Source organism: Arvicanthis niloticus, chromosome 4 (assembly GCF_011762505.2).
Source record: "Arvicanthis niloticus isolate mArvNil1 chromosome 4, mArvNil1.pat.X, whole genome shotgun sequence".
NCBI lineage: Eukaryota > Metazoa > Chordata > Mammalia > Rodentia > Muridae > Arvicanthis > Arvicanthis niloticus.
The window spans coordinates 93,333,715-93,351,104 of NC_047661.1; the positions used below are offsets into that span (position 1 = coordinate 93,333,715).

The window sequence follows — 17,390 nt, forward strand, 5'->3', positions numbered from 1 at the left end:
GAAGATTCTTGCTTAAGGCAGAAAGAAAGAAAGAACTTGCCTTAATATATAATTATCAGCATTCTTGAACAACAAACTAGATCATCAGTGTTTTTTAAGAAACAAGCCATGGTTATTTTCAACTAGTCAAAAATATTATATTACAAGTATATATATATATATATATATATATATATATATATATATATATATATACATATATTATTTTTTCAAGAGCAAATCCTTAGGAAGGATAGAAACACTAAAGATGTGTGTAAGACTGATTGTAATGCAAAGTTAAGAGAAGACAAAAAACTATAATAAGTGGTTAAACAAGGACAAAAATTTTATATCATATTAAACATGAAAAAGATCAAAGCAGACTAGGTAAAGGAGGCAGCTTAACTCTGTATATTCATTGACAAGCTTAAGTAAGCATGTAAGTACTTAAATTCATACAGTTATGGATCATACCTGTTAAAGTATATATAAAATAAGAAACTCAAGGTTTGATTGCATTATTTCTCAGCAGTTGAAAGCTAAGTAATAATCTTTTTGATTATTTCTTAGTTATATTATTTTGATTAAGTATTAATCTATTTGATTTTTCTCAGCCTCATCTTTGTACAATGGAAATTAATCAAACCACTTTGCCAGCATAATATTTTTTATAGATCAACGTATCTAAAAATTAAGAGGAAATATTTTTAAATAATAAAGTATTGCATACATGTAGACTACTTTCATTCTTGTCTGAATGCATTTAACTAAAACTCATAGTTAGACACTACCACTCTTCATGAGACCACTGAACTATATTTTAAAAATGGTATCCTCCTCTCAATGACTGGCACTAAAGAGTTTGAGGCGAATGGGCCAAAAGGTTCATGTGGGAAAAGTGCCTAAAGATAGCAAATCTGAGAATTTTCTTCCTATCTTCACTAATGAATTTAATCACTCATTCCTTGAATTTATGGTTTTCTCTCATGTGAAATTACAAACTTGCTTTCACCTCTTCTTTATAAGCAGATATGAATAGGATAATAAAGTCTTGTACATTGCCTGTAATGAAATCAATTTCTAGGTATACATCTCAGATCCCGTTCAGGTTAACTGTGCCTTTGTATTAAGCAATGGGACAGCAAGTACTCAATAAAATGACAACTCATACCACTGTTTTTATTAATAAATAAAAAGTTTATTAAAAGTCTTTTTTTAATAACCATGTTTTATATTCTTCCTGACACTAGGTGGTGGTGACATGGGTTTTTAATCTCAGCACTCAGGAGACAGAGACAGGTAGATCTCTGAGAGTTTGACACCAGTCTGGTCTATAGAGTGAGCTCTAGGACAGCCAGGGATATACAGTGAAGTTCCATTTTTTAAAAAAGGAAACAAAACAACAACAAAAAAAAACCACAGTGTTAGCTAGATTCTCCCTGACCACTATTTTTTTTCATGGCCAAAGTATAGTCACAATTCTTAGATCTTACCTAAGTCCTTAAGTAGTCTTCTAAGAACCCAGTTTCGTCAAGGTTCTTATCCTCCAAAGATATCTGATCATCCTGTCTCTTTGGATATTATTATCCCAAGATGCTATTTGCTACCTTTCACATGAATTGATTTGTTTGGTTAACGTCAAATCCAGGTATAATTGATGTTTTCTGTTAATAAATTTTCATCTACTAATTTGCCTACTCTGCTTTGGGGCAATAAATCCCTATTTTTTTTCTTGTTGGTTTCAGAACTGAGTTAATTTCTTTCCCCTACTGCAAATCCACAGAGCAGTCATGCCCACAAAGTTACAGAAGCCACATATAATCTTGCTGTTCTAAGAATAATTGTCTTTTCTATCACATGACTCAATGAAAAATATTTTATAACTCTTTAATCATTCTCTTTTAGCTCCTTTAGCTTAGGTGGACACTAAAAGTATAGAAATCTAGCGTCTTTATTAAATTCAGTCAAGATGGATCAAATTATCTTTGTCAGATATTGCATTCCAGGAAAACAACCCTGAATAGTTTTCTCTGTAAGATCAATGAACTTTTCAGGTTTGAACTTAATGTCAACTCTGGTTGTCAGGGCCTCATCTTTCTAGCAAAACAAAATGAAAATCCTCTGTGGCAGAGAGTGGCATGAGGTTTGTCTTGAATTATTTTAGCAATTAACTTGCACAACATAATGATCAGCCTGTAAGCTAAGAAAATTGGAGAGGTGGGGGTAAAATTTACTATTCTGACTGTTAATAAATACTCAGACCAGACTGTCTGAAGGGAACAAAGTATTAAGAAAGGGCAGGATGCTGGTATCATTTTTTTATTCATGTAAGTTAATAGATACAGTAGAAAACTGATTTTAAAATGTGTTTTAAGAATAAAGAAAATTAACAGATACAGAACTAAGATAAATACTCTATTTTTTGATACTGTGACATAAAAAGAGGCGAAATAAGGCATTATAAATAAGCTAAAATGTCTATGCTTCAACACTGAGGTCAAATTGATAAATTATGACAGAATATCCTAAGTATTATATTTTGATTTAAAAGTAACTACCTGTCTTAGTTTTATTGCTGCAGAGACACCATGACCAAGGCAACTCTTATAAAGGAAAATATTTAACTGGGCTGGCTTATAGTTTCAGAAGTTTAGTTCATTATCATCATGGTGGGAAGCAAGGCAATGTACAGTCAGACATGGTACTTTAGGAACCAAGGGTTCTACATCTTGATCCAAAATCAAGATGCTGTATAAAAAGGTACTGCTCTCTGCAGGCAGTGAGGAGGAGGCTCTGGATCACAGCGGCCAGACTTAATCATATATATGGGACCATAAAGTCCCACCTCCAATGTGATTCACTTCCTCCAACAAGGCTACACCTCCTCCAATAACACCACACTTCCTCCAATAAGACTGCACCTCCTAATAGTGCCACTTTCTATGAGCCAAGTATATTCAAATGATCAACGTAACTAAAAACTGAAATATACAGTTTGGTGGTATTATCCTAAAAGTAGAATTCAAAGGAGTAAAAGTTGAAATGCATGCACGCTGTTATTTTCAGCTCATTTGTTTGATTATTTTTATGGTCTCAATATATAAAAGAGGTGGGAATGCTAGGGATCTAAACATAGGGTTTGTAATAAAAGAAAGAAAAACAGCTAGGAAATACTTTAAATGTTTCTTATAGTTCTGGATAATTCTAGAAATGCAAATTAAAATATCTTTAAGATATCTTCTGACTACTTTCAGAATGGGTATCAAGAAAACAACTGATAACAAATTCTGACTTGGATATAGAGAAAGAAGAACACTCATTCACTGTGGGAGGAGATTACAAGTTGGTTCAGCTATTCTGGAAATGGAGCATCCTCAAAAAAGCTAAAAATAAATCTACCATATGACCCAGCTGGTACACTCCTTGTCATATGCCCAAAGGACTTGACATCTTCCTCTACAGATTCTTGCTTGCCAATTCCCATTGCTGCCCCAGTCACAATGTCCAGGAGATGAAAATTACCTAAATGTCCTTCAGTAGATGACTGTGTAATAAAAATGTGATACATTCACACAATAGAATATGATTCTTCTGTAAGGAAAATGGAAATAATAAAATATACAGGTACATAGATAGATCTAGAAAAAATATACAGAATGATATTGTCCAGTACCAAAAATACAAGTTATGCATGTTCTTCCTCATCTATAATTCCTAGCTTCAAATTTTCAGCTGTGAGTAGACAACAGGAAGTAAGCACAAGAACCAAGAAAGTATGATGAGATCATAGCTGAGGTAGGGATTTGGAATGAGACCAGCATGAATTTCAGGTGATGTGGAGTGGAAAGAGTTCTAAATGCAGAATTTTAAAGAAGGTCAATACAAAAGGAAAAAAGAGACAAGAGACAACAAACACCAAAGTTGCTTGGTAAGGCCTTAAGAATTCATATCACTTTGTATTCACCTATAATTATGGATAAAACATATAAGTATAAGCACATTTGATATAGAGAGATAGGGATAAGGATAGGGATAGGGATAGGGATAGGGATAGGGATAGGGATAGGGATAGGGATAGGGATAGGGATAGGGATAGGGATAGGGATAGACAGAGTAGACAGAGAGAGAGAGAGAGAGAGAGAGAGAGAGAGAGAGAGAGAGAGAGAGAGAGAGAGAGAGAGAATTATCTCAAAGAAATTTAAGCCAATTGGGTGGAACGTGCTCGCAACAAGAGCCATGGACTAACAAAATCCCAGTACATACTAGACACTCAACCTACTTTCTAGTGGTTGGTCAGGGTAATCCAAGTCACTCCCAAAACAACATTCATGTAGTTCTTGGTTACCTCTCAGAGTTGAGGAGGCCCCCTAATGCTGATGATGTCACACATTTAGGACACAGAGCTCACATGCTTTGAGCTGGATCTGACATGAAAGCCTTTTTCTGGCTGTCTAGAGTCAATAGTTTCAGAACATACTACTCAAGGTTACATGGGAGGGAAGCTATTAAGCAGTCCTACCAATCAGCAACACATAAAAACACTACAATTACTAGCATGGCAAGATATACATAAAAGTGCAGTAATTGGCAATTACATGTTGGTGACAACCAATTGCTACCTAATTGTACTAAGGTCTATTCAATAGGAAGGAATTCATGCCTGATACTAGAAACCTAATCTTCTTTTGGCAAGTGATGTCCTGGACCAAAGAAAAGAATCACTACCCACATTTTGTTAGACCAGCTTAGGTCTTTATTACATTCTAAATCTTATCCTACTCACAGATTAAGTGTGGCCACAACCTCTTCATTAAAGACCTCTGCTCACAGCAAATAGAAGCCATCACAGAAAACAAGTGGACACAGTGTAGAGGTTGACAGAATGTGGCGACCCCAGCCCCAACAGATGAACTACATCAGTGCTCACCCATTTCTAACATGGGGAGCATTGTAGAAGAATAGGAAGATTTTAAAAGTCACAATCCCAGGAAATCAGCTATGAAATAGTCCCTCTCAGAAATAGATGTATAAACAAGTCCAGAACAAAGGCAATATCAATAGACATATGGTAAAACATTTGCAGGAGTCCATGCCTACACAAAGAATTATAGAAAAATAATGACTGCTGAGAGAATTAACCACTCCCAAGAATAAGTACCTTTGTTGGTTTCCAATGCAGTGGTCAGCCTTGAAGCCAAATACATACTACCAACAAAACGTACTTACACTACACAGACACATATGCATTCAAGCACATATGCATGTATTCATGTGTGTGTGTGTGTGTGTGTGTGTGTGTGTGTGTGTGTGTGTGTGTGTGTAATGTGTGTCTGTGACAGCTATCAAACTAGGGTGGGTGCAAGGACATTGGGAAAGTTTCAGGGCTGTTAGCTGGGAGGCACTGGCAGGAGGAAAAGGAACAGGGAAGTGATGTTACTCTATTTCAATTAAAATATATATTTTAATAAAGAATTCTTCAAAGGCTTCCTAGAAGTTCATAATGACAACAAAGGATATATTTGAGTAGAATGTCATAAATTCATCATCTTTTTCAAATTTAATGTTAATTATTGTCTAAACACACTACTACTTTATCTTACATATTTCATATTATGGTTTTTACCCTTCAGTTAAATTAAAAATTTTTTAGGATAAGAGGTTGTCCATTGTCACTAGCATAATTCTGTCATATCAAATGTCCTAATTCCATAGCTGCTGCCTTCATCATCCAGATCTCTGGTACCACAGTGTGCTATTCTCTACTGAGTGTTTGGATCATAGCTATCTCTATAACTTTAGTTCCAGCTATTTTACTACCCCAGTTTCCTACTTTACAGCAGACTGCAAGCTACTAGTCACATTACTTTTAATAACTATGTCAATATAAAGCCACCCAGTCAATCATATAGAACTCAGTAACTGTGAGACAAATCACTTGAGGACAAGTGAAACTTTAAACAAGCTCAAGACACTAAATGTGTCTCCCAAATTAACACAGAAAAACAACCCTGGACCAGACATAAAGAGAAAGAGAAGACAACATTATAGACAGTATGATGCCTAGCGGTATAGCAATACTGTCATGCTGGGGTGATTTGATACCCTTTTTAACTGGGATTAAGTCTTACAAAGAAAGGTACCTCACCTGCAAAGAAGCAAGCCAATGCCAACTTTACCCACAAAGCTGATTTCAACTGAAGGTTAATCAGAAATTTCTATTAGGTAATTATTTTTTCTGTAAGATAGGAGAAACATTTTCTAAAAAGTTTCACTCAACAACATTTTTCAAAATGTTAAATGCAACTGGAAAACATTGGGTCACATTGAAAGTTGTTTCCATAAAAATACATGCTCAGAAAATGCTAGCAACAAATAAATAACATTTGGGGGAAAAATCATTTTGTTCTGACTCCTCAAATGGAGGAAAGTTTCCAAATGCTTCAGTGCCTTCCCTGTGAAAGACCTGTCAACCACAGATGCTGTTCTTGATAATACATTACTAGAGATACAGGCATACCTTGTTGCTTCCACAGCTATTAACCAAATGTTAAATATTATGCAAGTGTCATCTGAAAAACGTGTGTGTGTATGTGAGCTGCATTTACTTCATAATTTATTTTATGATGTTCTTGCAAGGAACTAAACAGAAAAAAAAAAAACTATTTGGAACAAGAACTTACTTACCAAAAGTTTCAAAAGATAAACATATCAAAAACCCATTTGTCTCTAAGTAATAGCAATTAAGTGTGGCAGAGATGGTGATAAAATGAGGGAGTGAAAGAACGTGCTCTGAATCCCACAGCATCCAAAACATGAGTAGCACGGGATGTTTTCTCATTATTCTTGCTACTATCATTAACAATTTTAGGCATAGTTAAGAACTGTCTTTCTACAGTTGGCCTATAGCTTCTTGTCCATAGAGGCTTCCTTGCCTTCCCCAAACATCACAAGGGTATTTGTTACTCTCCATAACCTAACTGTAAGGTCCTATTGCTGAAGGGTCAAATTATTTATATCACTGAATATGGAAAAATACAACTGGTGCTCAACCAGAAACTTCACTCCTACTGAGTAGCATTCATAGTGATGGAAGGCACTTCTTAGTTTGTGTCCATGGTGATGGGAGGCACGTTGCATGGATTTGTTTGGGTAGGGAGGTGAGGAAGATCTGGGAAGAGCTGGGGGAGGACAAAAAACACACTTAAAATATATTGTATTATATATTATATATAATAATATAATATTAGATAAATAAATAAGAACTGTATTTCTATACTTGAAGTCAATCTAACATCCTAAGGATCACCTGCAGAGAGTGATGAATTCTTGCCTTCTCCCAATGAATGCACAGTTACAGGCAGTGTCTATAAAAGTCAGATACTTAATTCATTAGCAAACCTTGTAATTAATCACAAAGCATTCCAGGACTTGTCCTTCTATTTGGCAATTTTTAACATGTGGCTCGGGGAGTAATTTCAGGTGTATTTCCAGCATCTCCTTCATGTCCAAAATCCTTGCAAATCACATCTTTTGCTACTATCATTGTATTCTGACTAAAATGTCCCCAAGTTGTGTTTGTTGGTAATATTCATCACCATGCCCATTTTCAGAAAGGTAGAATATTTTACTTAGACACAACTCTAAAACTTTGTGAGCACTGTTGGCTTCAGTAATAAAGGACAAAGCCTCTAGAGATGAAAGACCTAGAAAAGGAAAACAACTTACCCAAGCTCCATTAGCTTACCTAATAAATAACACAGTCCACATATTGCATATCATTTTACTATACATCAATAATTCAGAAGCTGATTAAATAGATTGCTAGAGCAGTGTTTGCTGTGCCCCTTGAAAAACTGAATGACAAACAAACAAACAGGACTTTCCATTTTTGGCAGTGTTCCTAGCAAATATCATTGTACTGTTGATAATCTCTGAAAAGGGAGACCAGCAGCCATTGTTCCTCAAAGGGTCTGCTTAAAGCATGGATTGACACTGAGACCCAGGAATTTTCCCATTTTACCCTTTAGAGCAGAACAAATAGCAAGTAAATATTATTTGCCAAGGTTCATTAGCTGAATTTTTCCTTCAGGCATATAATAGTCAGATTTGGGACTATGATGACCCATGAGTTAGTTAAGACTATAACAAGCTTCCCTTCCACTATAGAGAGCTGAGGCCAGCCATGAAGTAAGACACACACTGTGAACTCAGGAGTCAGATTTCTGGGAATGGAAGCCACTTACAAAGCACAGAAGTGAAAGCTAATTTTTCAACCTCTTTGTCTTTCAGCGCCTCTACTTGTAGTTCACATGAACAGAAAAGAAACTACTTCTTAATAATATAGTAAACATCAAATAAAATGATACAGAAGGCTAGTATAATAGCTACTATTTTCTTTGCTCCTGATCCTAACTGCATAGAGCCCAAGTAATAGAGCAACCAGAACAAAACTGAAGCTCACACAAACTCAGCTCATAGTCCTCCACCTAGTCTCTTTGCGCATCTATATGTTCTCCTGGACGTTGAGGGATACCCTGAATCAGAGATGTGAATAGGAGCCACAGTCAGCATCCAGACTTATCTAGGTATGTGAGAGGTCCTACGATGATGGTAGAGGTAGTCTGGTGGAAGAAGAGTTTTGCAGTTTGCTTAAGAAAAGAATCCTAGCCAGCGAGTCAGAAGCAAGCAGGAAATCGTCATGGAATTGTAGAGTAGAAACTTTCAGTTTAGATGTTTGCCACCATTGAGAGTAATCATAGCTTGGTCATGCCAATGATATAAAAAACTAAAAAAGTACTATTAGGTTCTGTGATGATTCAAAACCCACATAACACCACTAGGAATGTGCCTTGCCTCCAACCTGAGCATAATGTAGAAGTAGGCAGTGGTACATGGAGTGAATTAGCAGTGAGTTATTTGTCTCTACGTAGATGGAGAGCGATGCGGACACAGCTATTCACCTGCCAAAGGCAACAGCTGCAGAATCCAAGATCAACTCAAAGTTATGCCGATCTTCAGGGTAGCAAGTGCTGAGATGACATGCAGATTCCAACAGTGTGATCCAGGTGGTGCATCTGTCTAGACGTCTAGACAAGGAGACTGCCTGTCAGGTTGCAGCTTCATGGAAAACATCTTCTTAAGCTCCCCAGTACTTGGGAGAGTGAGCTACCAGAGACACTCAGAATTAAGCTTGGATGTTAATAGGCCTCCATTAGTGTTCTCTCGTCACTCACTCCTGGGGTGTTGGCTTCTATTTATGTCATACTTTCTGCTTTCTCAGAAACTCTGTGTTCATTGCTATGACCACTGCTGACCTGACAAGTTGCTACCCAGATTTTTCTGTCAGTAATTGAGGCACAAAACTCATTGGTGGCAATCTTAGAATACAGGTCACAGTGGTTTGGGAGATTGGGATACGACAGCTAAGCTACAAAAAATACGTTCTGTGTTCATACTGGGGGTAGAGATGGTTTGATATGGCAAAAAAAACATTCTTGGTAGGTTTTTTATATTCTTAACATTTTTTTGTCAAGCAAAATATACTCAAGACCAATAAGAAATCTGTGACACATGAAACTTATTGGAAAAGTGTCCCTCTTTGTGGGGTAAGATTCAGTTTATAAACTTGAATATGAGAGAACTGCCTATCTATCATTTAAAGGTACCTAAACATGAGCTGAATAAGAACAACAATAGATGAAAGAGGGTCAGGGAAAAACCCTTGAGGTCTTAGCCACACATAAAAACCTACAGACAACAAGGAAATCGGAGTGGGAGAAATGCGTTTCTCCAGGGAAGATCACATCAATCGGTTACTCAATATCAAATGGTCAACACTAAAAAACATTCACAGGAGTAATACTATACTGACTATATATCAACAATTACTGAAAAGAGAGGTCATGAACTTGAAAGACTGAGAGGTATATGGGAGGATTTGAAGAAAAGCAAGGAATCGGAGGAATTCAGTGCTGAAGACACCAAAGCAAAGAGATTAGTTTGTTCTATTTCATACTCTTAATAGGAGGCAGAGTCTGTATGAAAGCCACGTTCCCAGCTGCTTGTGACCATACTATATATTCCCCCCCAGAAAGTCTGGCACTGGGCTTGCAGTGTTGCAAGGCTCAGTTTACCATTGCCTCCTCTTCTGTTGCTCTCCTATTCTGCATCATCAGAGCTCCCATCTCATGCATGAGACTCAGAGACATGACTTTATTACACTTTATTGCTCCAGCCTTTCTTGTCTCAACCTTTCCTCTTTGTACCCAGCTCCGTTATGACATTCACATTGTCACACTCGACTCAAGACTGCAGGGTAGATTTAATTCCCTAACTCTCACCCTCAGGGCCCTATCACTTCTCCTCTTTGAGCACTCTAGCTAGTCCTGAAGATGAGGTTATAGAGATTGATATTTAACTTTGACCCAAGGCCTGGACAGTGTCTCTATTGAGCTTACTCCAGCATCCTAAGAGAAAGGGTCAGTGCCAGGCAGAATTCCTGGAAAGTGGCACATTCTCTGTCCATTGAAATTAGGATCTCAAAATCCTTTTAATTAAAAAACTGAAGACACTTTTTGAAGAAGAAAGAACCCACAACTGAGCCTTTTACATACCTAATACTTGGAGAGTCTATTTTTATGAAAATTGTGATTTTTATAGTAAATTACACACATTTTTTATAAATTTTTATAGTAATTATCACCACAGAGGCAGCGTGAGACTCTATATTTCCATAGTATGCAAAAGTATAAGAACGTCATCTTGAAGAACTGGCAGCTTTCAGATGCCTAATGACCAACAGGAGTGTGTGTGTGTGTGTGTGTGTGTGTGTGTGTGTGTGTGTGTGTGTACATGGATCTCCTGTCCTTTGGGACATGGATTATTTTACAAAATATGAGAAAGGTTTTTGAAAGACTGTATTCTCAAGTGAAAGGCCCTGGGAAAGCTCTTTCCTCATTCTGAATTAGGATTTATTCATGGAACATGTTATTCTCAAAGGAGTGCTGAGTGATACTTGTGGTTTAATAGAAAGGGTATGTCTTAGTGCTGTTACTTTCTAATTCAAAATGCTACTAGATTAAAAATCTGAGAATAGTACTTAATATTTCAGCATATTACCTGTTCTTTTCCATGCCTGTGTTAAGAAAAATTATTTAATCCCCAAAAGTCTCACAAGAGTAGAGGGAAGGGTTCAGAACAACCTTAAAGTCCAAACAATTCCCCTCACCCAAGTCTATCATATTTCATTAATTTGACAAGATTGATAGCCAAGACCTTTCAAGACAAGGTTTACAGCCTCTGAATTCAACTCAGAGGATTTATTTCCACTGAACTCAGAGAATTAATTTCAACCTAGAGAAACTTTACTGGCAACAAGGACCAGAGAACCTAAATTTTTCAGTGGTTACATCACTGCTCAACACAGGGCTATAAAGAGAGAGAAAAATACATCATGTGTGTAAGAACTGGATACAAAGAAGGTACCAATCAAGTCAGCACAGGTTACTGTGGACTAAACCCTGTGTATTTTTATCCTGAATAATATAGAATGTTTAGGTTGAAATATAATCCTAGATAGAAATGCGGACACACACACAGAAAACAAACAAACAAAAACGAACACCAGTGGTAAAGCACGTAAAAGAACTACTTTTATTTCTTATAAGAAACCTAATTTGAGGCAAGCAGTGGTAGTGCACACCTTTATTCACAGCGCTCAGAAGGCAGAGACAGGTGAATCTGGGTTCCAGGACAGCCTGGTCTACAGAGCAATTAAAATGAAGAGACAGACAGCTCAAATGCTCCACTAGCAATAAATGAGAACTTCCCAGGTCTCTTAGGGGCAGAAAGTTTCATGTTTATATCACTTATAGATAATGTGGTTTCATCAAACTTTTAAGTCTGCATCATCTAGAGTATCATTTAAATCATTTACTTTATCTCAAAAGTACATCATGTGTTTTCCCCAGCTTTGGTTCCTCTTTTATTACAAAGATTATTCAAAACATACTTACCACATAAAGACCATCCTATAATGGATTTGTTTAACTTTGTTACATTTATTTATTCATGTTTATGTGTGTGTATGTGCATGTGTATGTGTGTATGTGCGCGTGTGTGTTTGTGCGTGTTTGTGTGTATGTGTGTGTGTAAGCATGCACACACACATATATGTGGAGTTCAGAGGACAATTTGAGAAAGTTGTTTTCTTTTTCTTTCTACCATGTGGATTCCAGACAATGAACTCAGATTATCCTGTTTTGTAGCAATCACTTTTACACATGTGCTATATGTTGTCTGCTCTCATAAGGAATTTCTGTATTTAACATTTGTACAATTTATTTTTGCATCAGATTGCAAGACTCATCTATTTCCCTTCTTCCTTGCAGCACGAAGGTGAACATGGCTACAGCCAAACTACACAACTATGTGGAAAGGCAAGTTAAAGAAATAATCATTGTTCAAGGTGAGCATATAGTGTTCTGTAAAAATACAACTAACCTCCCAAGCATATCCACATCCTCAAACTCTTAGACAGTAAGCCAAATATATTTTATTCAATGAGTTCTTAAACTTTTCCCATTCACAACACCTGTATGCCCAGAAATTATTGCATAATTCTAGGCATGCAGGTGTAGACAATACATATTCAACAAGTATTTGCTGACAATTATCAAAAGGAATTTTATCTTAAAATTCATATATAGTATACAATAGATAAAATGTAATTGCATATATTTTTAAAGAATTCAATCTTGCCTGAATGTCTGAACATGCAGTATCTGCAACCTTTTTTAAGGTTGCTCAATATTTTGGGTTTATAATTGTCAATATTCAGTCTACCACTTCACACTAATACATAGTACAAAGTGTAGAGTTATGTTTATGGTCATTTTGTAAATTATGGAAAATCCTATCCTAATCCCAAGCCATAAATTCATCCTTTCATTGAACAAACTTTCAACAAATTAGGTAATTTTTTTGCATAATGTGTTAAATGTTTTTCATCATTAAAGGATAAATTTTTGTCATCTGCTGTTCTGTACAAGTTGTTATACTTGTGAAATTAACCTTCATTCAATTCCAGGATAATTGTGCCTTGTTCATGCTGTTTGATCCTTTAAAATGTGCTGTTGAATTAGGCTTGTTAGTATCAGCTGATGATTTTTATATCTCTTCATCTGAGATATTTTGTTTGTTCACCCATAATATAACTAGCTAGATTCCTAAAGTAACCATGTTTAGCTTTTTTTTTTTTTTTTTCAGGCTAGTGCTCACCTCACAAAAATGAGTTTGAAATGTTTTCTTCTTTTCAATATTTTGGAAAAGTTTGAGCGAAATTGTCAACAGTTTTAAGTGCTTGATAGAAACCATCAGTGAAGCCCTGAATCCTCACAGCTATGGGCAAGGACTCCATGATTGGCCCGATGTTCTTACTTGTTACTGACTCGTGTATATTTTCTATCTCTATATTGTTCATTCTTAGTATGTTAGATTACTCTAGGAGTACTTCCATTTCTTCTGGGTTTTTAGGAATAATAGAATTTTATTATTCAAATTTGCCTCTTACGGTTCTTTGCATATTGATATGAATATTTATAATATCTCTTTTTTGACTTCTGATCTTGAGTCCTCTCTTTAATCAGTGACACTTGTTCAATTTATTTATCTCTCCAAGGAGACCTTGCAATCCCATTCATCTGTCTCTATTTCATTTCTTTCTGCTGTGATCCTTGCTACTCATTCCAGTACCAAAACAAGGTTTTCTCTTTTTTCTTTCTTTTCTCATTCTTTTTTTTTCTATGATTTGGCATAGTTTATTACAATTAGTATATACACAAAATCATGTAAACTCCATAACATAAATGGTTTAACCTCCACTATAATCAGCAGATACTCTGCCATGAGCTTTCAGCACCCTATTTTAACATAGATAGAATTCACAGAAAACGACAATCACACAAATAGGATTGTAATACAATTTGGAAATAAGAAAGGATTTTTTTGTTTGTTTTTGGTCCCTGTTTTCTTTTAATAAACAAGACACATACTTTTTTTCTCTTTGTCAAAAAGAGGTTAAATTCCCCCAGTTCATTCACAAAGTAAACTCAAGGAAAGAAACAACACAAACCATGAGGTACAGCTGAGACCTGGGCTATTCTATGAGAACAAGCACAGTCTCTGGGAAAACTGCTTCTTACACTAGGACAGTTACCACTAAAAAAAACTCTGCTTCTACACGTGGGAACACATTTTAAACAGCATTTGTTTTCCAGGGACAGTGGAAGTCACTCACATGCATTATTTCTGGAGAAAGTTGTAAGAAGTAGGGCTTCTGGCCTCAGCTGTATTTTCAATCTTAGGTTTAGAAATACTTGTTATTCCTGCCGCAAGCTACAATTCCTGTGCCTTCTTCATTACAAGGTGTGGATGGGCGGTGTGGATTGCCTGGAGTCTCGGCACCCTGAAAAGGCAGATTTGTTTAGGAACACTGCAGTAGGCTAGGCCCTTTCCTTAGAGAATATGGTCCCTCAGGGTGCAGCTGGGACCCACGCAGGCCCCATGACACTAGGTTGTCCTACTTCCCTCAAGGAAAGCCTAAGAAAGCAGGCTGCAGCTGTTGAAGTGGTATGCTTGCTTGCATAAATGGCCACCATTGCTAGTAATCACCCACCCCAGTGTCCTTTACATGTTTCAAGTAACTTCATTTCTTCCAGGAGAAAGAACGGTAAAAATGCTTTTACTTTATCAAAAAGGAAATGAGCCACCACAACCAACAAGGGTTTTAAACAGACCCACTGCTTATCGTGTCAGATAATCAAACACACTGAGAAACACGAACGTAGGCTACCCCGCGTTTTCTCCTTAAGTCCTGTGTAGAGAACAAACACCACAAACTTCATTACGTTAATTCGTGTTAAATATAACTGTACAAATTGCACATTTTACAGCACAGCATCACAATTAGACAAATGAGAAAAGTCTCTTTGTTCTAGCACAACAGAAACCAACCGGCTCTGCTGGGAGGGTCGGAACACAACCAGCTGCGCAGTTCTGTAAACCGAAAGTGAGGTTGTCTCTAGGATCCTGAAGGGTTACACATGCATGCTCACACACTTCTTCCAGTGACTCACAGCAGCCCGCGCTCAGTACCACAGCAGGTTTCTTTCACATTGGGTTCTCAAAAGAACAGTTATGGCCGTCTGATTGAGGGGCGCAAGGCCTTTTCTGGGCGCCAAATAACCATCATTCTCCCCGGAAGTCATCTGTGACTGAGAGGAGGGCTCTCTGCTGTCGAAGAAGCTGCTGGCAGCAGGCTTGTCTTAGCCACCACCCACAGGCTTGGGGCTTGCTGGCCTCTGATAGCTTTCAATCTGGGTGGCTTCTGCAGCAGGAGGAAAGCCTCCAGAAGAAAGGGAGTGTTTGTGAGTGGGCCTGGGCCTGGGGACTAGGTAGCCACTCTGTGTGGAGAATGCGTGAGCTCGCAGCAGGTGCCACTCCAAGATAGGTGTGGCATACTCAGGTTCTGAGTGTGTCAGGGGCAGTGCATACTCGTGGTGGTCCCCGGGCGGTAAGAACAGTCATAGTGGCCACTGGCCTCAGTGTTCACTCTGGCCTCCTCAGTGTCTACGTCCATGGGCCGGAAGGTAGAGCCCCTTGTCATGACTGTCCCTGTGCAGATCATGAAAGGCTGCCAATATCACTAGTGATGAGATCCAACTTTTGTGTTATCTCTTTTTCATTGTCGTTGCTGATGGTAAATTCCATAGACTGATGCTTGGCCAAGGGATATTTAATCTGCTTCCAACAGCCTGTTTTCTGAGCCTCAGCTAAGACATATGGATTTCCTTTCTTTTTCCTCTTTCTACAGATAGCAAAGATCCCCATTCCAGTAAGAAGGAGGGCAATGACGATCACTGATGGAATAGCCACGGTTGTAATATTCATTCCTGGGCATGTAAACAGAAATCACTTTTCCGACAAACAACCATGCCAGGAGAGCACACCATTGGCCAGGATTCCTTCATAGTGACTTATCCTTTTGCTCTGATGTGGCCACCTAGTTCATCTGCAACGATCCCTGCATGGATGGCAGCTTTGCACAATAAAGAGGTATCTCTGTAGCTATCTTTCATGTTCCAGAAATGTCTTCTGCTATGTCTCTACAACCAGCTGGGCAGAATTTGCTGTATTTTTCCTCGGAGTAATGACTGCCTCGTTCCAAACAGGTTATTAAATCTGGAGGGTCACTGCTGGCATAGGCCAGCAGAAAGCCATGGCTAGAAATGTGAGATCCACTCTGGAAGCAGACACTCACTTCATTTGAGTTCAGCCAGGGCTCTTTGGGAACAGCCCAACTCCCACAATACGGACCATACTGATCTGTCTCGCTGCTGAAGAGGCGATAGTCAGAAGTGTAGGTCTTGGACTCAGTGTTTAAATCTCCCAATCTCAGAATAAGTGTTTTCCCTTCGGAACTGTGATGATCTTTTCGCACACAGTGTGATTGGCATTAAGTCCCTGGATAATTCTTAGATGTTATTGTGCCACTGTCCTGAGAGGTCACTATGTGCCCGCAGCCATCACCAGTCTGGGGTAGCTTTATCCTCAATTTCTACTCCTAAAACTGGAACACAGTATTGCCAACTTGCTGATACTCACTCTGACTCAGAATATGTGATGTGTAAGTCAACAAAGCACAGCCACCAGATCCAGAGCCACTCTGCTATTCATGAATATCAATCAGCTCCTCTGCCTGCAACCAGAGCAGAGCGCACAGGGCGAACAGCAGTGCCAGGACACCTGGCCTACAGGCCCGGTCCCCATGGACCTGCCGGACTCCAGACCCGCAGGTCCCTACGCTGCTAGCTGCTTGGGGCAGCCTCCTCCAAGGCCTGGCTTGGCGCGGGCACCCTGCATGGATCCCTCTGGACTGCCTGCAAGCGAGAGGACGTGTCCCCTTTTCTAATTCTTTAAAACGTGACATTAAGTTGTTTATATGAGTTCTGAGTTCTGTACCTTGATTCCTAAGAGTCTGTTGATAGGGATCGAACTCATGGCCTTGTGTATGTTAAGCAACTCCTCTAGCATGGAACAACTTCTCCAGCCCAGATCTTCTTTCTATTTCATGTAGCCATTTATGATAAACTTCTCTTAGAACTGTTTTTGCATATACCTGACAGTTACTTTTATTACATTCTTAATCCATTTCATCATGGGTTCATGTTTAGTTTGCACACACATATAAATTATTAATTTTTGCATATTTTGAATATTAGTTTAATTGCTTTATTATTATTTTTTTTTTGTTTTTTTTTTATACTCCAGATTTTATTCCCCTCCTGCTCTACCCTCTGGCTGTTCCACATCCCATACCTCCTCCAAGACCCCCTATCTCCACGAGGATGTCT

The 17,390-nt window shown here is 38.0% G+C and overlaps 1 pseudogene; it reads right to left on the bottom strand.

Annotated features, from left to right (window-relative positions):
- Window positions 1-15,125: 15,125 nt before the first annotated feature.
- On the bottom strand, window positions 15,126-17,108 carry LOC117707418 (discoidin, CUB and LCCL domain-containing protein 1 pseudogene; annotated as a pseudogene).
- Window positions 17,109-17,390: the final 282 nt, after the last annotated feature.